Below are 24395 nucleotides of genomic sequence, written 5' to 3'. Positions count from 1 at the left end.
GGCTACTCAGCAGGAGCTATGGAGAGATCTTCAGATTCCTCTTCTTTGTTTGGGGTTTGGAGGTGCCCAGATGAGGCCCAGCTGTGAAGCAATGCAAGCTGCTGTGGGGCCTTGGGCCTTATTTTGGAAGTTCTGGGTCTCTCTGACCCAGCTGCAGTTTGTTAGGTAATTTTCAGATTGCAAAGGGCCAGGCCTTTCATATGCAAAAGCCTCTGCACAGCTTGGGTGGGGCAGGGTCTCAGGGAATCAACAGGGCAGAGCAAACAGCTATGGCTGATCCTCAGCCCTGCCCTAAGAGGCCTGGGTCTCAGTGTCCCAGTAATTGCTGCAAGCACCTTTGAGAGAAAGCCGCCCCCAAGTTCCAACCGATGCCAGACATTCCAGTTTCTCCCCATATGAGTCTGGGTCCCCAGAGACTCTCCCGAAACTGGAGTTCAGAGCAGTTGGGAGATTGAGACTCCCTCCCGATTGAAAAAGACCACTGTGTCCTCAGTTGCCAGCCCTTTCCACATGAGCCTCTGTACCTCTGCACTTTACTTCTGCACCACCTCTGAGTCTCAGTGTGCTTTTCTCTTTCCTTCTACTTGTAGAATTTCCACTCAGCCAGCCTTCCTGTGGTTCTGGATGATGTCCGTTTTGTCTTTTAGTTGTATTTTTTTAAGTGGTTGTGCGAGGCAGCTATTTCCGGTGTTTACCTACGCAGCCATCTTGGTTTCCTCTGTCACCCTGTTTTTGTAAGCTGTGGGAAATAGTGTAGTGTACAAAGTGGTGAAGAGTCTGGATTCAGAGTTTCTGTCCAGATCCAGCACCTACCAACTTGGTAAATTGAGACATGTTAGCAAAGCTCTCTGTAGCTGTTTTCTCATTTGTATGAAGAAAGTAATAATTTAGCTAAGTTTACTACACTATATTAAATATATGTTAATATATTTAAGATTCTATATTTTTAATTTTTTAAATTGCTGTAGTTTATTAATTTAATTAAATGGTTAAATTATAACCCTAAATACTTTGTAACAATTTGCCAATATCTTTTCTATCATCAAGTACAGTTCCATTGGTGAGAGATTGGCTCAAAGACAGCTTAGTTTTAGTTTGTTATTTGGTAGGTAGGAGACAATAATAAGGTGAGAAAATTGATCATATATGAGAAAGCAGGCAGGAAAAAGAATGTATAATTTAAAAATATTTGTTTCTATATTTAAAGTGCTTAGGACAGTAATCACTCAGTAATTGTAATTAACTAGAGGCCTGGTGCACGGAATTCATGCACTGGGGGGGGGGGAATCCCTCAGCCTGGCCCGTGACCTTTCTTAGTCCGGGAGCCCTGGGGGGAGCGGGCCTAAGCCATCAGTTGGACATCCTTAGTGCTGCCACAGAGGTGGGAGAGGCTCCCGCCACCACTGCTGTGTTTGCCAGCCATGAGCTTGGCTTCTGGCTGAGTGGCGCTCCCCCTGTGGGAGCACACTGACTACCAGGGGCAGCTCCTGCACGTCATAGCGACTGGTTGTTCTGCTGTCAGGCTGAAACCGGCTCTCCGACATCCCCTGAGGGGTCCCAGATTGTGAGAGGGCATAGGCCAGACTGAGGGACCCCACCAGTGCATGATTGGGGGTGAGGAGGGACGTGAGAGGTTGGCCAGCAAGGGAGAGACCGTGGGAGGGCTCCAGGGCATGTCTGGCCCATCTAGTTCAGTCTCAGTTGGCCAGACCTCAGCAGCAAGCTACAGTACCAATCAGAGAATATGCCCCCTGGTGGTCAGTGCACGTAATAGCGACTGGTCGACCAGTCGATTGTCTGCTTCCTGGTGGTCAGTGCACGTCATAGCGACTGGTTGACCAGTTGACTGACTGCCCCCTGGTCGTCAGTGTACTTCATAGCAAGTGGTTGAGTGGCCTTAGCATAGCATTAGCATATTATGCTTTGATTGGTTGAATGGACGGCCAGACAACTGGACACTTAGCATAGACTTTTATTATATAGTATTGGTTTCATCATTATTCTTCAAAGAAAGTGCTGGTAAGGTTGATAGACTTGTCATCAGTGCCTAGCAAATACACTCAGAGATAACAAAATATTATTAAGCCTGGCTGATATGCTCAGTGGTTGCATGTGGACCTGAGCCAGGAGGTCATGGTTTCATTCCCGGTCAGGGCACATGCCTGGGTTACAGGCTTGAACCCCAGTGGGGTGTGTACAGGAGGCAGCTGATCAATGATTCTCTCTCATCATTGATGTTTCTATCTCTCCCTCTTCCTTCTCTCTAAAATCAATAAAAATATATTTTAAAAATATTAAGTATATTTCCTTTTACAAGCATCACACCAAAAGGACCCTTAAAAAACACTGAAGCTCACTATAACTCTACCATTCTGACTTATCAAATACCTTTATTTTTTTGAGTTTCATTTTAAATCTGTTCCATACCCATGCAATTACATATTTTGTTTAATTCCAACTTATTAACTCTAAATAAATTATATATTTCCCATTAAGTTTTTATTATTATAATTTTAATAGCTGAATAGGATTTATCCAGTGGAGTCATAATTTACACGACTTCTTTTTATTAGTTTTTCATCATTTTTTAAAATGAGTAAATGAAATATTTATGCTGAACTTTTTTTTTTCTATTAAGTTTTTTGATATGATAGTACACTGAGTTGATTTTTTTTATTGATTTAGACTTACAATGAGAAGTGTCCCTTCCAGAATAATTACAAAATGAAAAGCAACAACTTTAAATGAACGACCTATGTTTGAAATAGCAAACTCAAATAAAAATATCTACCAATAATATTTTTTACCATAATCTATAATAATAAAAGTGTAATATGCTAATTAGACTGGATAGCCAAACGACCTTCCGGATGTCATTCCGGATGTCCTTCTGGACAAAGCTGCCATGGCGGGGGCCGAGACAGGTGGTTAGGGGTAATCAGGCAGGCAGGTAAGTGGTTAGGGGCGATCAGGCAGGCAGAGGGGTTAGGGGTGATCTGGCAGGCAGGCGAGTGGATAGGGGTGATCAGGCAGGCAGGCAAGTGGTTAGGGGCATTGAGACAGGCAGAAGCACTTAAGAGCGATCAGGCAGGTGAGCAGTTAGCGGTGATTAGGCAGGCAGAGTGGTTAGGGACAATCAGGCAGGCAGGCAGGCAAGCAGGTAGGAGCCAGTGGTCCCAGATTGTGAGAGGGATGTCTGACTGTCACAGGGATCGGGCCTAAACTGGCAGTCAGACATCCCCTAAGGAGTCCTAGATTAAGAAAGTGTGTAGGCCAGGCTGAGGGACTGCCCCTCCCGTGCACGAATTTCATGCACTGGGCCTCTAGTTTGTTTTATAGAAGGAGAAATAGTACTTATAGAATACTGAAAAAAAATGCAGGCATCATTAAAATGAAGCAATCTTAATTAAAATTTGATTACTTGAAGCTGGTTAAATGTTTTTAAGATATAGAAATTAATCAACTAAAATGTAACAGAAATCCCTCTATTTTTATGCAATGGAAAATACTAGTGCTCTCTAATATATAAACTTTCTCTCCTCTGGATCTATAGGGAATATATTTTTCTATTTCTTGATGGTAAGCCAGAAACAGATAATTCTGTACAATAGGTTGTGAGAAGTGGTGAGCTTTACTTCTGGGATAAAACTTTTAGCTCTGGGAGTGTCTCTTTTCTTCCCATGTTGCAATAACCTAGGTGACCTCATGTTCCAGATGAAAATACAAGGCTGGGTGGTAATCAGCCTGAGTCTTGATTGTGTGGGACAGAGCCCCCCAGGACATGCATGACATGGGTAGAGAAAATGCAAAATAAATATTTGTTCTCTTTGAATAGATGGTCACCTCCCAGTTCTTTTTGTTCCTTAGCATTTTCATACTTGAAAATGTCAAATATAATACACATTTTATATGCAGCTATATGAAACTCACAGAAGAGTTTCAATAACAGAATAACATAGTAGAATCATTTCACATTGGTAGAATTAAGGCTCCACCTCCCCATTTGATATATTTCTGAAATATTTACATTGATTTCATAATAAAAATGTAGTCGCCATTCATAAGAAAGTGTGATGAAATATTATTTTATTCATAAAGTGTCTCCCTTTTAATAAAAGAAAATATTTCCTTGCTGATAACCAATGGTTAAAACTATAATACATTCTGAAGTCTTTGAAATGAATGTTGGAATATGGATGATGGCAATATTTCAAAGCAAGAATATATTCCAATAAATTATAAAAATTGCAAGTCAATTACCTAAAAAAAGAAAAAAACCCCTATGTTTTGTAATTTAGAAATATAATTGTCAGGAAATATGCAATTGATTTCAATTTTATCTCTCATAACCATATAGACTCAATTATATTGTTTTCCATTATAGAAGACTAATTAGTTTCACACAAACTGGCATGTGTTCAGTGCAGGTATCATAATTGGGATTTCAACTTGTAATTTCTAAGTGTTTGTTCTTTGATTCACTGCTTTATGCTGGATTATTTTAGATAAGCGTTATTTTTTTAATCCTCACCTGAGGATGCTTTTTAGTTGATTCTAGAGAAAAAGGGAGAGGGAGAGAGAGAGAAAAACATAGATGAGAGAGAAGTATCGATTGGTTACCTTCCAGATGTGCTCCAAATGGGGATCGAACCCGCAACCTGGGTATGTGCCCTAACTGGGAACCTAACCCATGATTCTTCGGTGTATGGGATGACACTCTAACTAACTGAGCCACACCAACCAAGGCTTAGACACAACTTTTGAAGAAATAATTCTGAAATAATTATTTCACTCTTCAAACTGTATTTTTGTTTAATGAGAGAGAAAACAAAATGTTTTAACAAGAACATTTAAACACTCAAAATATAAATAAGGGAAAAAAAATCTACTCAGATCTAGGATAATTTTTAAAAAATCTTTCCCATCCTATATATTTTCACCATCTTTGCTCTGTCTTGCCCCAGAAACCTTCCTACTAAGCTACAACTTATTTTTTGACTGACACAAAATATTTATTAGTTTCTAACAAAAAGTTGTACATAGGACTATCAGAAAGACTAATAGAGAAATCCAAATTTGTCTGAAAACCAACTTTAGTCAGGAAGCCTTCTTCATGGACAAATAAGTGGTTAAACATATAAATCCTAAGTACATCACAGTGTTTCCCCCGTTTTGGTCATGGACTATTCCAGGAAGATTTAATTATATAACTTAATTACAATTTTATGTTTTGAACCAAGATTATTTGATAATAAAATATATAAAACAAGACAAATGAATACAATAAAACACATGGCAGAACAGAGTGAATGAGGAGGAAAATAATAAGTTGATGAATGTTTCATTAGGCAATAACTTACCTCCCTGATTGGTGCATTGCTAAATTGGATACTATTAATGTGAGTAAAGTGTGTCTAATGGGATATTAAAGCATAATGATGCTTTCTTGTGTTCATATAGGTTTATATCTAGTTTGGTAGAGAACAAGGAGACAAAGCAGCTAATAAATATATGCAGTAACTGATAAGGCCACAGAAAAGCTAAGAAAAAGTCATCCCTGGAGAGAGAAGTAACGATGATATGAACTGAGTTAGTTCATTTGTGCCCTTTTCCCACAGCTGATGATAAAATCAACCCTTTTATAAATAATCTTAATCATGAATTTAGGTGTCAGCTATAAATAGCTTCTTTTCGGAGTTAACATATTTAAGGCTCAAGTATGCATAGATATTTCCATGAGTCAATATATGCACATGGCAAATGGATGATATTTGAGTTAAGATAGGTTCACCTTTTCTGACAGAGCATAAATCTGAAAATACTTAGTTTTCACTAATTAAAGCTCTGGAAGATTCCTTTCTGAATAAATAAATTAATCAATTCAACTAATTAGAGCAGGTATTATATGTAAGATTTTTTGGTATAATAAATGTCACTTGAGCTTGCTTAACTTTTTTTGCTAATTAAACTAAATTTAGTGTTATAGTTTTTATTTTTTATTTTTATAATTTGAAACCAACCCAGTTAGAAATGTTAGTTCAGGTGCAAGTATCAAATTCTCACACAGTGAAAATTAAATATCAAAAACTGTATTAAGGGTAAGAAAGTAAAGCTCTGAGATTAAAAAGACATATAGGAAATCCTGGAGCCTTTGCATTTCTACTACACTAGGAAAATGTGTATTAGATTTTAAATGGTCCTCTGCTAAATTCACACAGCAATCATGATTTATTTTATTTTATTTTTAAAAACTTATAACTGAAAATGGCAAGAAAATATCTTTGAGAAAATCTTCCAATGCAGTATTTTGCAGCAACTGACACATATCCTGAATTTTTAAATTTTAAAAACACAATGAAGAGATCCCCACATGTTATTTACAGTTCAACATATAATTATTGTTTTCTGAACTAACTGGAATATATGTTAAACCTTAAACACTCCTTTCAACAGAGCTGGCTACATAGCAGAATGTTTACCATTCAAAGCCAATATTTTATATTTTCTGCAGCATTTGTAAGAGAGCATGGACTTAAACTTTTTTTTTGTTTCCAGCTACCATTTTCATAACTGCAAAATCAGATCTTGAGTCAAGAAGGGGAAACTCTGAGCAGCAAGGAGTGCATTATTTTGATCTGATGAAGATTGATTTAGTCCCACCACTAACCAAATCTGGAAGGAAATAAAATCAGATATTTTATTGGAGAGTTGAGTACCTGATTCTTTTGAAATGCTTAATCTAGAGCTCCCACAGGGGGGGAAAAAGAAATTCATTATGTTTCCATAATAAAATTTCCTGAATCATATATGTAGGTCAACTTAAATTTTTTTGGAACTGAGGAGAATTCTCTCAGTTTCCAATCTTTAGTTGTGAAGTGTTGTTCCATCCTTTACTTTCAATAAAAAGTATCCATTCCTGTATTTTCTTTCAAAAGATGGATAATGAGTATATTTCAAAGGATGTATAATAAATTAATTTCCCTCATTATATTCAGAAATGTATTTTCCCATTGTGAATACTTTTAATTTAGTCAGTAATCATTATTTATTTTCTTTATGATGGTGGAATTGTAGCATTTTGAACTGTGTGTTTTATAAAGCATAATTATCCTTTTATAAATAGGGAATTAGTCTTTCCTTGTTATTCTCACAGTGGTACTTGACCTTGAGAGGACTTTAATTTTCCCTTTCTTAAGAATTATTGGAAAATGGATCTTCTTCCCTAGAATTGTAGCACATCTATAAATGTGGCCTAACAGTGGAGTTTATAGCATGCAGTCCTTTTGTTAAGGGTCTCTGTGTTCCTAAATTTACCCTTATGCTGCTTTTTTACATGTGAAATAAAGTGACTGGGACAGACTGTTGAGTTTTAGTTTTAGTTTAATATACTTTTATGAAACAAAATCTGCCTCCCTTTGTTTCCCTGACCCAGAGTCACTTCTGCCAACTCCAGGGATCTGTCACATGAGCCATGGAATAGTGACCCAAGAAGGACTCCAAGATCCTTCTTAGCCAAAAAAAAAATCTATGATAATTTTTAATTGAGGATAACGAAAAAATTTCAGAACTTTTCAGGGCTTTGCCCTGTTTTCTTTTCCTAGAATGTCTTTATTCATGCCAACACACTGGGAAGTTATTCCAGAACCTATCCTTGGAGTTCAAACTCAATGCCCTTCTTGCAGAAAACGCCATTGTCCTCTAACTAGTCTCTGCAGTCCTTGTACTTTTCTGATCTGTCATTGGTGTTGCCTATCACAAAATGTTTGTTTAGTGGAATTGCTGAGAGGGAAACAAAAGAAATGGACCCAAATCAGCACTTTGATTAAAGGCCTTGTTACTAGAAGAATCAAGTGAAATAAAGAATACAAAAAGAATTTTATTAACATTCACTAAATTCATTTTATTACAGAGTTTAGTCACTAAATCTTTTATGAACTGCTGGTCTTCAAAGATTGTGTCATCAGTACTAAACTCTGTTTGATGTTATACCATTTATTTCATACTTTATTTTTTTGGTAGTGGTAAAAATGTATCAGGCGCTTTTTTATTATTTTAAAATGTTCTTTTTTATCAAATGTATTGGGGTGACACTAGTTAATAAAATTATATAGGTTTCAAGTATACATTTCTGATACATGATCTTCAGGTTGCACTGTGTGCCTTTTTTAATGCACTACTTCAAGTTTCACTCATCAGCCCCACTCAGATAGTGGATTAGCCCTCAGAGAGAAAAACAACAAAATTTTCACTACAGAGAGTACAAGAGGTGCCTTTCTGGATTAAGACACCAGCTACATCAAGAAAACGCATGCCTCAGAAATGTGAACTGGAATAAAAGTCAATCTTCGCAACATTCTCCCTTATCTGTCTACTACTTCTGGCTGCCAGATAGCTTTGGGCAATTGAGCATGCTTGAATTCCTGAGCTTATTTCTCTGAAATACATATCATAGAAAAGTCCTACGTCAAGGAAATCTAGAATTTGCTCTCTGATATGATAGAAAAAAAAAAAAAGATACCCCCGGAGAGAACCAGTTCTAAGTCAGCTGCATTACAGTAAGGACAATAAGGAAGTATTATGCAACAAAATTAACATGTATACATCATGAAACAAAATTAATGTGCATACATCACGACACCACAGTTACATTTGTCATAAACACTCAATGTGTTTTAGGATGATAAATATTAATAAATTGTGTATATAAATATCTATACATTGTTGAATAGAGAAATTCAACCTGATTTATCTTTAGGAAATCTAATGATGTTAAGTACATAAATAATGAAAATGTTTGTTAAAGGTAGTGAAGGAGAACCTGGTGTTTCAGTATAAAAAGTATTTTTTCTGGTTATAGTATAAGGGGTGTACATTGCATTCAAAGGTTTAGATTATTTTATATATTTATTAAGATTCAGCCCTGGTCAGTGTTCTCAGTGGTTAGAGTGACAGCCCTCACACCAAAGGTTCTCAGGTTTGATTCCTTATCAAGGGCAGGTACCTGGGTTGCAGGCTGGATCCTTGGAGCCTGGTCAGGGTGTGTGCAGGAGGCAACCAGCAACCAGTCAATGCGTCTATCTCACATTGATGTTTCTCTCTCTCTTTCTCTCCTTCCTTCCTTCCTCCTCCCTCCTCTCCATTCTCTCTAAAATCAATGAAAAGAAATATTCTCTGGTGAGGATTAACAGCAACAAGATTCAAAGGAAATTGGTTTTCTTCTGGAGAAGAAAGTTAAATACTCTTGGATAAAACCTCCCAATGATTCTTTCACACAGATGTTGAAATAAACAAAAATGTCTTAAGACTGTGATTCATACCTCACATCATCTACAAAATAGACTTACTACAAGACTTATCCTATAGAAAATCTATAACAAAATATAGAAACAAATCCTTGTGATATTGTCAAGAATTCTCAAATTATAGCTTTATGAAGAAAAAATGATAAATTGGACTATAAGAAATTTTAAAAACTTCTGTTCTTTAAAGGACACTAAAGTAAATGAAAAGACAAGCCACAGACTGAGAGAAAATAGTTGCAAAACATAATATTCTGAAAAGAAAACCATCAAAAGCTCTCCCAAAACTCTCCCAATGCAACAATAAACAAACAGAACACTGAATCAAAAAATGGGCACAGAGTGGAACACACTCATTAACAAAGAGGTTTTGATTGGTATTTCCCTATTGCCTAATAATGTGGAGCACCTGTCTATGCTTATTGTTCTTCTGTATATTCTTTTTGGTGAAACCTCTGTTCACGTGTTTTGCCCATTTTCTAAATGAATTGATTGTTTTTGAAATGATGAGTTTTGAGAGTTCTCCATGTACTCTAAGTACTAGACCTCTTTTGGATTGCAAGCGCTTCTTACCAGATTGTATTTTGTCTTTTCATCCTCTTCAGTGGGTCTTTCACAAAGCCAATATTTTACATTTTATAAGCCCAGTGTATCATTTTTTCCCCATTTCTATATTGTGTTTTTGTGTGTCAAGTCTAAGAAATCTTTGTCTAACCCTAGATCTTGAAGATATTCTCCTGTTAAGAAGAGGTTGTTTTCGTGTTAATATTTTGTTGGAGGAGGGTGATTATTGTCAAAAAGATGTTTAGTTTTGATTCTTTAGCCAGAGGGAAACATTTCCCCCCTGGAGATTTTGTATCTGTGCAGGTGAAGTTGCAGGCTGAATGTTATGCAGTGCTCTGTCCTGTGCATATGGGAGGCAGAAGGAAAAGCCAAGGAACTCACCACCAATTCGTTCCTTAAGTCCTGCAGTCCCTGGGCAGACCACCTGTTCTCTCTGCCTTTGAGAAATTCCCTATGCTTGTTTGTTGTATGCCCATGAGTTTTAGTTATAAGGGGAGGGCCTGGGAGAAAGGTGGCTATACCATCTTGGCAGAAGCAGGAGTCCCAAGTCATAACATAGAGAGGTTATGCAAAGCTCTGTATGTTTACTACTCATTTTATATTGCATTGAGAATTTAAGATGATTTACCCACTTTAATACTAAGAGATCAATCACTGTTGAGATTTTGTTATCAGCAGTGCAGTTATTCATTCATGCATTCACCCCTCGCAGTTGAGTGCTCTGTGTGTGTAAGGTGCTGTGTTAGATGCTGGGGATACAACAGTGGTAAATATGGATGGGGTGCTGTCCATGAATTTGACACAGTCATATACAGTCAATACCTTGTATAAATATGAGATATAATCAAGAGTAATTGATAAGGTAGGCCCTGGCTCAGTAGCTCAGTTGGTTAGAGTGTCATCCTGATACATTAAGGTTGCAGGTTTGATATTTAGTCGGGGCACATACAAAAAGCAACCAATGAATGCATAGATAAGTGGAGCAATAATCTCCCTCTCTCTGCCCGTCCCTCTCCCTCCCTCTCACTTTCTCTCTCTTTAATAAAAAAGAGTATTCAATAGGTTAGATAGCTACCATTTATTGAAATCTTACCCTATACCAGGCACTGTTTTAAGAATTTGCATAGATTTTGTAATAGCAAGTACAACCTGAAATAAAACATCATACTTCAAAGTTACTCTAAAAACAGGAAGAAATATTGATCAATAAACTATACTATGGACACTTTTAAATTTTTAGTACAGTATATATAATTAACATCTATTTTATGAACATACTCATCAGAATCATTCTGTATGTTTGTTTACCTGAAAGGGATTTAAAATATATTTCACCATCTCTGGGTACCATTAGAAATCTTACAGAAAAAAAAGAAGTAATTCTTCCTTATTTTTAGGTTTGTTTTTCAAAGCAATCTTCATGCAGAAATGTGCTCCCCTCCTCCTCAATCAGGCTGCTACCTGGTGACATTGAATCAATGTATTTGGGGCTTGTGATGGATTGAGATTTTGTTGCTCTCATTTCCTCAGACTGGAGATTCTTCCAGTGGTGAGCCGCTGTTCCCTTTTGCCTGTTGTGTTGTCTGTGGAGCCTGAGGGCTTTTCTGTGTTTCTGCTTCCCTGGCAGTAGCAGTCCTGTCATGCCTGTGTTGCACAGAATAGCTCTCTCCTCAGTCTTGCCCGGGGCCAGGAGTACATTCCTGTTGCTAGTTACTAAATGGTAAGGTCACAGTGGGCTCAGGGGGATTCCATTCTTTTGGTTTAGCCTTAGTCTCAGACTGACTGAGCCTGGGCCTCAAGGGTCAAGGTGTCTCAGCCACGCTGCAACCATTAGGGAAGGATATCTGCCTTACATGTATGATGCATCCTGGCTGGAAGAGAATATTAGCTCATTCTTCAGCGATAGCAAACTTCTGCAGGATCCTAAGCCAAGAGTTGTTCTTCCTGTCACCCAAGGATAGACGGACTTTGCTTATGTGCCTTTCCCTGAAATAGTAGACCTTTGCCCAGGCCCTTGAAGAGAGAGAAAAGATGTTTAGTTCCTCACCCAACAAATGGGTATACCTGTCTCCAAGAGGAAAGTAAATATATATACTGGAAAGTTTGTTGAGCTGATTCCCATTATGTCCACTGTTATACCATTTCCACGTGTATATCATGTTCACAGGCACAGTTCAGTTGGCCTAATATCTCTTCTTTTCTCCCTTTATCTCTGTCTTCACATCCTCCCATCCCCCCATCTCTGTTGTTCTCTTGCTTTTATTCTAGCTCTTTCCTCTTGCTCATGCTACTTGTAATCACTTCATATATTGCTCTGATGACTTCCCCCCTTCACTAGACAACCTAGGCCAGTGATGGCGAACCTATGACACGCGTGCCAGAGGTGACACGCGAACTCGTTTTTTTGGTTGATTTTTCTTTGTTAAATGGCATTTAAATATATAAAATAAATATAAAAATATAAGTCTTTGTTTTACTATGGTTGCAAATATCAAAAAATGTCTATATGTGACACGGCACCAGAGTTAAGTGAGGGTTTTTCAAAACGCGGACACGCCGAGCTCAGAAGGTCCGCCGTCCCTGGCCTAGGCTCAGGCTTCTTTCATACGCGGGAGTAAGTGGGGTTTACATGCCCAAGGTGTTCCATTCCTCCTCTTCCGAGTGGCTTCATCAATTCAATTCAGAGAAGGTAAAAGAAACTTTTCAGGCACAGAAGAAAGGAGGACCAGTTTTCTCCAGAGGCATTGAGAACAGCAAAAAAGACTTTCTGGAGATGGCTCATGCATTTGTAACACAGTGCAGCTTTTATTGTGTGCTACTTTGTCTTCTTTTCAGATAGTTTCTCTATATTATTGTCTAATTGAGGTACTTATTAAAATTTGTGAAACTGCCTGCCGGTGTGGCTCAGTGGTTGACTATTGACCCATGAACCAGGAGGTTGGGGTTCGATTTCAGGTTAGGGCACATACCCAGGTTTCAGGCTCGATCCCCAGTGTAGGGCATACAAGAGGCAGCTGATTAATGATTCTTTCTCATCATTGATGTTTCTATCTCTCCCTCTCTTTTCCTCTCTCTGAAATCAACACAAATATTTAATATGTATGTATTTCAAATTTGTGAAACTGTCCCTGTATTGTTGACCATAAAATAATTAAGCACACAATTAATAAGACTTGATTAGTTTTTAGCTTTTGGAACAGATTAAAAAATTTGGACAGTAGAATTGTACTCTTATGTAACCTAACATTATATTAGGCACACATCATATTTTAAAGTACTCTGAGATTAAGAACCTTCAGCTTCAAGTATTAAAGTTAAAGTTATTAGAATACTAATTTTTTCCATTTAATTATAATGAAATAGCACAGAACAAATGGCAGGGTTTGCCCAGTAAATAAAAACCTGGAACGATAACATCTTTCTGACCTTCTTACGTATCATTTGAACATCTGTCTCTGTGTTTGTGACCTACTTAGGATTACAAGGTTTGGATACCATTATATTTTGAGCCAGGTTTGAAGATGGTAAGAACATAATAGAAGATAATTACTGATTGGCATAGAGCATCATTCTATTATAAATAATTAAAAATAACAAATGGCCACTTATCTTTATTCTAGGTTCAATTTTGTTATAGTTTCAGTTAAGGCCAAGACCTTAGATGCATCAATTAGCTGCTATGTACTTTAACTGCTCATCTATCAAATAAGAAGTTAAACTAGATGATTTGTCCACTTTCTTCTTTATTTTTAAATAAGCTACACTCATCAATCTATGACCATGTTAAAACTGATTACTTTATTAAATATTAACAGTCCATCATCTATTAATAAGAGGATTAATGAATCATTTTGGTCACCATTTTATTTGTGTCATGATCTTTTCATCTCTTCCTGGCTGATTTTTAACATGTGCAAGTCAATCCCACATATAGTTAAATGTATCTAGCTTTACATATTTTTTTCAAATGTAAAATATTCAGATTAAATTTCTTTCATAGTTCCCATTAGAAAATGATGACAATTTCTACGTGTCTCAATTTCATTACTGACTTAGCTATCTAAATCCAATGTTAACTTATAAAGGAAGAACTAAGCTTATTGAGTTAATATTTGATAATTTTATTCTGTTTTATAATCCCCAAATAGGCATGCATGATGCATGACCAAAAAAGATGAGAGTGGTGGGCATAGGGAAGTCAGTCTGTTTCTGTCTGTCTCTCTGTCTTCCTCCACATCCTGCAAGTTGGCCTCCATTACTATAATAGGCAGCTGTGATGCTTGGTTAAACATTATACCGTTTTTCTAAGCATAAAGCAAAAGAGTGCTGAAGGCATTCTGAGTTAACATTTCTAGCCTTAATCAAAATAGCACAGTGTGAACTACTCTGTTATCCCTATACATAGGACGAGAAAGCTTACCCTGCTCTTGCTTAAACAGTTACCCTATAAAGTTACTTTCTCACTAATAGTTAATAAATTGAATGTAAAGCAGCTTTTGTGTTTGTTTTTCTTTCTATCTACTAGTTGCTGTGTTCCCTTTGTCACTGAACAAAACCCTGATTTTCCTGGGAGCCATTCTTCCTTCTCTGAAATCACTATCTGCCAGTTGACTCCAAACCCAGCATCAAGGTGCAACTGTGGCTAGAGCTAAGCCAATCAGCAGATCCTCTAGGAACAGGGATTGTTTCAGGGAGGGCTCCTGGCCCACTGTGGGCCAGCTTCCCCAAAGCCTTGATTTTGTTGATCCTTTTTGTGAAGACAGCATTTATCTTTGCCATGTGGTAGCTGACAGAATAAGATATAGGTCTGCAATGGTACTGCAGAAATCCTCTCCCAGGAGGCGAGTCAGCCTTTAATCTCTGATGGGAAAAAACAGAGTAAAATAGCTCAGTCATGACTGAACTTCTCACTTACAGTGAAAAGTAAAGTTTCCTTTAAGCCACTTAAAAACAGGCACCTTATTATTTGCATGTGGAAACTCCACTCTAATATAATTCTGTCCTATATTTACCTCCATATTTCTTTACTTGTGGATTATTGGAATGAGATTGTTTTCTTACTGCTGTTAAAATTAAATTTTTCCCAATGTCGCTGTGAACTGAGAACACACAAAATATGTACACACATATAATACCAGGTGTACCAGTTAATAATGCGGATTTTGTAATCAAAGAAAACACAATAATTTTAAGAGAAACATCAAAAGTGCTTTATTCAAAGTAATGTTCATCGTTAGCTACACATTTCCCCAATTTTTCAGGTAATTTGTGGATACCGTCCCAATAGAACTTTTCTTGTTTTGAGGCAAACCATTCAGAGACCCAATTTTCCACTTCGTAAGTTTTGAAGTGCTGCTCAGAAAGTGCATGTGCTATTGATTGGAACAAGTGGTAATCTGAAGGAGCAAGGTCTGGTGAATACAGTGGATGGGTTAATACTTCCCAGGCAAGATCTTTTAACATGTCTCTAACTGGTTTTGAAGTGTGTGATGGTGCGTCATCATGAAGCAAAATTACTTTGCCATGTCTTCTGGCCTATTCTGGTCATTTTGCAATCAAGGTGTGGTTCAAATTGATTATTTGTTGTAGGTAGCGATCAGTATTAATAGTTTCACCTGGTTTTAGAAGCTCATAATACACCACACCTTCCTGATCCCACCAAACGCAGAGCATTGTCTTCTTTCCAAAGTGATTTGGCCTTACAGTCGATGTTGCTGGTTGACCTGGATCAACCCATGATTTTGTGAGTTTGGGAATCTCAAAATAAATCCACTTTTCATCTCCAGTCACAATTCGATGCACAGTAGAATTTCTTTCATGCCATTGAAGCAACATTTTACTGATGACTTTTCGGTTTTCCATTTGTCTTTTTTTTTTCAGTTGCTGTGGCACCCATTTTGCTTCCTTTAAAATCTTTCCCATTGCTTATAAATGATCAGAAATTGTTTGCTGAGCAACGTTTAATCTTTCTGCAAGTTGTTTTTGAGTTGGACACACATCTTCATCCAATAATGCTTCTAATTGTTGGTCTTCAAACTTTTCAGTTGACCTGGATGTTCTTTATCTTTCACATCAAAATCATCATTTTTAAAGCATTTAAACCAGCGTTCACAAGTATCTTGAGATGGAGCATGTTCACTATAAGCTTCCCAGAGTATATGATAACTTTCAGCAGCATTTTTCTTCAAAATAAAGTAATGAATTAAAACTTCCTGCAAATGCTCTTTTTTGGAATGAAATTTGACATTTTTAAGCGTAAAAATTCTGACGTTAACACCTTCAGAAAATTTGAAATATGAAGTTTTGAAGCTTGGTTTCAATACAACAAAATAGCATACATATCAAATCGCATATATATCAACATATGTGTAACTCCATCTATTGAAAAAAATCCTCATTATTAACTGGTACACCTGGTAGACTAGAGGCCCAGTGCACGAATTCATGCACCAGTGGGGTCCCTTGGCCTGGCCTTCAGGATCAGGCAAAAACCAGCTCTCCGACATCCCCCAAGGGGTCCCAGATTGCGAGAGGGTGCAGGCCAGGTGAAGGGATCACACTGGTGCACGATCAGGGACAGAGAGGGACACGGGAGGTTGGCCAGCCGGGGAGGGACCGCGGGAGGGCTCCAGGGAGTGTCTGGCCCATCTTGCTCAGTCCCTATCAGCTGGACCCCAACAGCAAGCTAACTTATTGGTCGGAGCATCTGCCCCCTGTGGTCAGTGCACATCATAGAGACTGGTCAACCATCTGCCCCCTGGTGGTCAGAGCATGTCATAGCGAGCAGTTGAGTGGCCTTAGCATATCATTAGCAGATTACTCTTTGATTGGTTGAATGGCCGACCAGACACTTAGCATATTAGGCTTTTATCATATAGGACTAGAGGCCTAATGCATGAAATTCACGTAGTTGGGGGGGTCCCTCAGCCTGGGCTGCGCCCTCTTACAGTCCGGGAACCCTCTTAGCACTGCTGTGGAGGCAAGAGAGGCTCCTGCTACTGTAGCTGCACTCGCCAGCTGTGAGCCTGATCTGGCTTCTGGCTGAGTGGTGCTCCCCCTATGGGAGCGCACTAACCACCTGGGGGCAGCTCCTGTGTTGAGCATCTGCCCCTTGGTGGTCAGTGCATGTCATAGTGACTGCCCCCTGGTGGTCAGTGCATGTCATAGAGAGTGGTTGAGTGGCCTTAGCATATTATTAGCATATTATGCTTTGGTTGAATGGACGACTGGACGATTAGCATATTATGCTTTTATTATATAGGATAAGATTATAAAATATCCTTTGTTTCTCAAATAACTCATTTACTTAAAAATACAACCAAAATAAGTCTAGTAGTTTAATTTTAGTCTATGGTAAAAACATGGTTTGTTAGAAGATCTTTATTGTATGTTGTCTAATTCAAATTTTACACTCAATTTCCAAGAGTATTCTGTATTCAATTATTTTTTAAACTTCTTTTGGTGTGTTGTTCATATGCTACATGTATTCATGGTTTTCTCTTTAATATTATTTCAAAGTAAATCAAAAGAAAATATACATACCAATGTCCCATAAGGAGAATTTAATTTGATATTTTTACCTGTCTTGAAAAATAATTAATTATAATGTCGCTTATGTGAAGTTATGCTAATTATATAAAAATGTATAGCTATGTAGAACCTTGGTTTAACATTGACCTTGAAATAGTTTTTCTAGTTCCTGTCAAGAGAAGATTTACCCATACTTTAAATGCAGTAGTTTTCTCAGCCTTACATAAAATTTATCCTTTGAAACTGCCATTATGGTGTTTTCCTTGGGATTGAACAATATTTTCTGGCAGAATAATTGAAATTTTAGTCATATGTTGATACCAAATAGCCTGAGGCTTAAAAGTCAGTGCTAGACAAATTCTTATTATCTACACTCTCCAAAAATGGGTAAGACAGCAAATTAATCATGTGCCTCATTTCAGAAAGATGAAGGAGGCAAAAATTAAGTGTAACTATAGTTTCAGTCAGTTATGAACCAGATGCTGAAGTCTTTACATCAGGTCAGTAAGCTTAAAATTTAATAGAGGGAAAATAAAGCCTCAAGAAAATGTATATATTTCTAAAATAAAAAAATTGGTTAAGAGTGATATAGAAGTATATGATGCCATGATGCTTCCCTTCACTTAGACAATCATTTTTCAAAGTGTGGTCCTCAGATTGGCTACACCAGACTCACTTGAGGTGTTGGTTAAAAATACTGTTTCGTGGACTATTTTTGGACTGTTGTGTGAGATTATCTGGGTTGAGACTAAAGGGTGTGAAGTTTTAATAGAAATGTCCAGGGAATTCAATACATGTTGAAGTTTGAAAACTGCTGACGAAGAGCTTGGGAATGAGTGGGTGACAATTACATTATATCATGATGTGAGCTCAATTTTCCCCAATTTTCTACCTTCTTTACAATAAAACTTTCTACAGTCCACACTTGAACTGATTTTATAAAACTTCCTTTATATACCAGACTTGAACTTGTGGACATCAGCTAATGAAATATATTAAAAGCTGTTGTATGGTGGAATTGCCTTCCAGACAACTGTTTTGCTTTAGTGGAGTCAATTTGTTTGTTTTTACAGCATTGCTGGTGTACTTATGGGAATATTATTGCCTTCAATAATATTATGGGAATAATATTATCCCACATGGTGTAAAAAGAATGTAAAACAAAAAGATTAAAAGTAATGATTCGCACTGAGAATCATTGTGTATGAGAAAGAAGAGATTAATACAGCTACATTAAATAATGTATGTCAATGCCATTCCAACATAAACTATTTATTGAATTTTCAGGAAGAAAATAAAGAAACATGTATATGACATATTAGAAATACATTTTCAGCCCTGGGCATTGTGGGTCAGTGGTCTGAGCATTGCCCCTTGCACTGAAGGATCACAGGTTCGGTTCCCGATCAAGGACCTGTATCTGGGTTGGAGGTTCCATCCCCAGCCCTGGTTGGAGTGTGTGGGGAAGCAACCGTTCCATGTGTCTCTCTAACAATGATAGTTTCTCTCTCTCTCTCCCTCCCACTCACTCGAAAAACAAAATCGATGGAAAAAATTCTCAGGTGAGAATTAACAAAACAGAATAATAGTGTTTAAAAAAGCATACTACAGTTGGGGACTTAAAAAAGACATTTTTTTTTTCTCTTTGGGATTGGAATCTACTTGTCTATCTACGTCCCTACATAACACTATATCATTCTAATTACATATTTTTTCATGAATTTATGATGTATGAATGTAAGGAATTGTGTCTTCATTTTTAATATTGGGGTTTTTATTCATTCAACAAATATTTATTAAATACTTATTATGTTTCAGGCAGTGTTCTAGGAGCAGTATATATTAAAGTAGCAAACCAGAAATAATAAGGCTCAGCTCTCACAAGACCTCTATAGTAGTGGAGGGGAGAAACAGTAAAGAAGTAATCAGTGTGTATCTGTTGGGAAATTATAAATGCTATGAAGAAAAATAAAAGCAGAGTAGCATGTTATACTGTGGCCGGGGAAAACCTCTCTGACCAGGTAACATTTGAATAGGGACTTGAAAGAAGTGAAGGAGTAATTCATGTACCTATTAGAGAAAACGCACTCCAGGTAATTAAGAACAAATGCAAAGGCGAAGGGCAAGGCTTGCACAGCAAAACTGCAGGACAGTAGGGAGGCCATTGTGGCTAGAGTAGGGTAAAGAAGGGTGTCTGGAAGGGGATGAGATCAGAGGAGTAGCAGGGGACTTGAGCGTGGACAGCCTTGTAAACTACTGTGAGGACTTGGGTTTACTTTGGGTTAACTGTAGGGGAAGCCGGCTAACTTTTATTTGGAACACGATAAGCTGGATATTTGAATTGGCCATGTAAGTGGAGATACCAAATAGGCTGATGGGTATCTGGAATTGGCATTCAGGGGAGAGATGAGAGTTAGATAAATTTGGGATCATCAAATATAGCTAATATATAAAGCCCTATGATCGAGAGTACATATAGACAGATAAGATATCAAAGCACTTATGTCTACATCACTCTTCAATATTTACATTCAAAACCAAATCAGCAATTTCAGCATAGGGAATATAAAATTATAATGTAATACTAAGACCATTTAGCTGGACATAACTGGGTCATAAATTTTAGTACAGATTTTAGTACAATAATTTTCCCATTATATTTCTATCTAAGAATCTTGTTTTACCAAGTGGAATTTTTCTATTTGATAAGGTAGGTGATGAAAGCAGTGAAATCAGTGACCTTGTTATTTAAAGAGACTGATGGACAATATATGCTGATTACATGGGCAATAGCAAAGTATGATTTTAATTGCTAGTTAAAATTTACATGATTTCACTCAGAAAATAAATTCTAACTAGATAGCCCATATTTGCTCTACTTCTAATGGATTAGGACCAGCATACCCCTTTATATATTTACATATCTTCCTTCCCCAAATATCTTCTACTTACATTAGAAACAATGAATTAGGGAAACACATTTTCATATATACTATCATGTTGTTTATGCTCTTTCTAAATATAAAGTCATATTGCCAGAGTAGAAGGAGCAATACATTTGTTTTTATTAGGAATAAAAAAGGAGTTGCCATAGGCCGGAGTCATGATAAAGACTCAGTTGGTTAAGTAAAGAAATGTTACAAAAGCATTGAATCTCAGCAACTCAGTGGTATATCTTTTTTTGGCGGAAAGTTACTCAAGCCCTAGATGTGACCCCCAAAAGAGAAAAAGCATTCCTAAACCATTTTTGGCTCCCCCTACCTGTTATACACCCATACACATTTTCTTTTATTCTGTTTGGTTAATTTTTAAGGATGAACTGCTGAAGCCAATAAAATATGCAGTAATATTAAATGGTGCAGATTCTAATAAACAATTAGAATGATTGATGAGCATCAGTGTAAATTTTCCTTATTTTAAATATGACAATATAAGGAGGGTGAGGTAGCAAACTTGGAAAAATAAATGTTTAAAGAAAAATAAAATTATCATTTTAGCTTAAAGCAACAGTTTTCAAAGCTTAATTTTAAGTTTCACAAACTTTTGCAGATATGAACTTCTTGTGGGAATTCATTATGTGTCAGACAGCGGGGCACCTGGAGCAGCCCAGTAGACACTCGTCTTCCCTAATAAGGTCTACAGAGCCCAAGGACTCTGCTACACATTTTGAGAAGTGGTGGCTTATAACCTCACATTTTTAATAAATATCAGTTTTGATGACACTGATAATTACTTTCTAACACAAGTAACTCTTGTTCTTAGTTAAATTCTACAAATGTCATTGAATCCTTAATATGTTTCAGGCATGCTGCTAAGGCAGCAGTTCTCAACCTGTGGGTCGCGACCCCTTTGGCGGTCGAACGACCCTTTCACAGGGGTCGCCTAAGACCATCCTGCATATCAGATATTTACATTACGATTCATAACAGTAGCAACATTACAGTTATGAAGTAGCAACGAAAATAATTTTATGGTTGGGTCACAACATGAACTGTATTTAAAGGGCCAGAAAGTTGAGAACCACTGTGCTAAGGTATGCTTCTTCTTTTACTTTTACTGTATTTTTACAAAAGTATTACATTTTATGAAGTTTTCATGCTCTGTAAGCTTTCAGATATGCTTGTTGATTTACTCCTTGAGAATTGTGAGATGTTTCTTATGGTGTTTTTGTGTGTGCGTTTTTGTTGTTGTTGTTGTTGTAATTATTATATAGGCTTGTAAAGGAGATTAGAATTATTCTAGCTCAGATTGCTATGACAAGTTACCATGGATTTGTGGTTTAAACAACAAATACCTATTTCTTACAGTTCTGGAAGCTAGAAGTCTGAGATGAAGGGCTAGGATGGTTGGGTTCTTGGTGAGTGCCCTCTTCCTGGTTTACAGATGGCTGTCTTCTTGCTGTGTCTTCACATGGTGGAAAGAGAGCTAGCTAGCTCTCTGGCCACTTTTAAGGGCACTAATCCCATTCATATCGGCTCCACCCTCCTAACCCAATTTCTCCCCAAAGGCCCCACTTCCAAATATCATCACTTTGGGATTAGGGTTTCAACATATGAATTATTTGCAGTGCATTGCAATAACAAAAATATTTTTTGTACTTTGAATAATTGAGTGATCAACTGGATGCAGACAGGAGGAGAAGAAAAGACATAACATTAATGCGTTAAAAATTCGCTGAAGTTATATAAATTTGAAAAGAATATTTGGTCTCTTACATGGCCTTTCTATTAATCAGTGGTGTGTACCCTGGTATAAAAAGGTAAGAGACTTCAAGTCCCAGCTGTAAAATATACTTTCAATGCATAAGGCCACCCTCTTTCTAGTCGTCACAAATCAGTAGGTAAACCCATCTACCCAGATGCTCAAAGCCAACATTTCCAGCGTCAATCCCAATGACCTTCTTTGCCTCTCCCTCCAGGAGCCATCTGTCCACGATCCTATTGCTTCTAAATCCACAATTTATCTTCAATCTGTTTTCTTCTCATCTCCATTTCTGCTGCTGTAGTCCATGACTTTAGCATTTTTCTCTCAGTTTATAGCAGTGGCCTTTACATTGCTTCTCCCCCCCTTCCCCTCTGAAAATTGATTTCTCCTGACCTCTACGGGTCTTATTTTATCTAGTTGTTCACATCTCAGTTAAAAGGCCACTTTCTCAAATAAATCTTCCTTGTTTGTCAATTAGGTTAATTGTATATTTTGATTCTTTGTATAGTACTTGTGGTATGACTTTGTTAAATTAGCCTTGCCAGTAGAGTCCCAGGGTGTCAGATAGTAAGCTACAGTTCAACAAAAGACCATAAGAGAAATTGAAATAGAGAGGTTTGTTCCTCACATGTCCTGGAAAAAGTACACCACAGTAGGCCTCAGGGGGGGCCACATGTGGAGATCAAGGCAAAGTGAGGGCAGCGAGAGGCAGGGTCTGGGGCACATGGCTTTATTAGGGTCCTTAGTGGAGTGTTCTGGGGTTTGGGGCTAAGAAGGCCGGATTGGTTGACTCACACCAGAAGGAGCTGGGTTTTGGCAAGCTCTAATGAGGCTTTAATTGAGGGTGCACAAATGGCCTTGGGAGGTGGGGAGACTTTTAATCACAGAGGTCATTGGGGAGGTCATATGAGAAACTTACATTTACCTGCCACTTTGGGCTGTTATCTAGGGGCTGCGTTTGCATTTGGGGGTTAGTGTTAAATAATGGCCCTGAAGGTCAAACCAAATACTTGCTGAGGCAATAACACCATGGTGTAGCCAAGCTAATTTCTCAACAGCTTGTCTGTATTTGCTGCTTTTCTTCTCGGCCTGCACATTCGCTTATTTATATTGTTTGTCCCCAGCAGCTCCATGAAGAGGAAGTAAGTCACTACAGAATCTCTAGCCCTCCAGAAGTCTTTGCCCATAGTAACCTCTCAATGATTATAAACGATGAAAAGGAATTCCTCACATATACAAAGCCCAACACCATATATTTACACGTTGGGGCATTTTATTGGTATTATATGATAGCCATACAGAGTTTAGTACAACCTGGCAAGTATTAGGAACTTGAAAAAAAGTTAGCGTTATTATTGTATTGTTTTTAGACACATCAAGAGTGCTATGGCTAGTTGGCTACTGACTGGAGCCATTTTTCTTTAGGTTAGTTTTTTTCTAAAATGACTTAATGACTATATAGAATTAGCATTTATCATTTTAATGATCTGAAATATCAGGTTCAATAAATCAATTACAGCTTTAAGAAAGATCTTCATCTTCAACGATCCTTCACATTTCAGTGGAAATTTCATAGCATTTTGTAAGTTTTTCAAAGGGCCTGTACTTCTGTTATTTTACTTGGTCTTTATTCACAACCACCCAATTTCATTTTTGGCATAAATGAAAGGACAATTGACCATAATTTTTAAGTTATTTGCTTTAGAATACCATTTTCTTCTCAATATTTAAAAGTAGGGGTTACTTTTCTAAGGCCCTATACCTTGAGGCCAATGCTCGTCCAACTCTGTCACTATAGAAATTAGTGTAACTATTATTTTTTTAACTTTTGATTACATTTCTTGTTAATGGTTTCAGGGGATAGTTTTGGAACAGTCCATCAGGTGTGCCTGTTAACCATTCTACTGAGCTTTGAGTTCAGTACCTAATGTCAGTATATTTAAGGGCATGGGCTTCAGAGGTAGAAGTGGCCATATTTTGCCAAAGAAACATAAAACTTACATCTTGTTCTCAAGAAGCTGAAATCAGTTAGGGTACATAAGGTTGGCATCCACAAGTTAGTAAACACTCTGAGATGATAGAACAGTTCTGCAGAATACTAATAACTTTAGTGATAAAGAAAACATGTTAATATAGTTTAGAAAACTCTCACTTAAAAAGAAAAATAGGAAAAGTGTTAACTTAATTTGCACTAAGCTTCAGAAGTAGTACATCTTAGCTATGCTTGTGTAAATGTCAAGTGAGCAGGCATCTTAGTAACACGAGACAGTGCCAGATTTCATGTTCCTATAATAAAGT

Source organism: Myotis myotis, unplaced genomic scaffold (genome assembly GCF_014108235.1).
Source record: "Myotis myotis isolate mMyoMyo1 unplaced genomic scaffold, mMyoMyo1.p scaffold_m19_p_5, whole genome shotgun sequence".
NCBI classification, from domain to species: domain Eukaryota; kingdom Metazoa; phylum Chordata; class Mammalia; order Chiroptera; family Vespertilionidae; genus Myotis; species Myotis myotis.
This window is presented reverse-complemented; position numbering follows the sequence as displayed.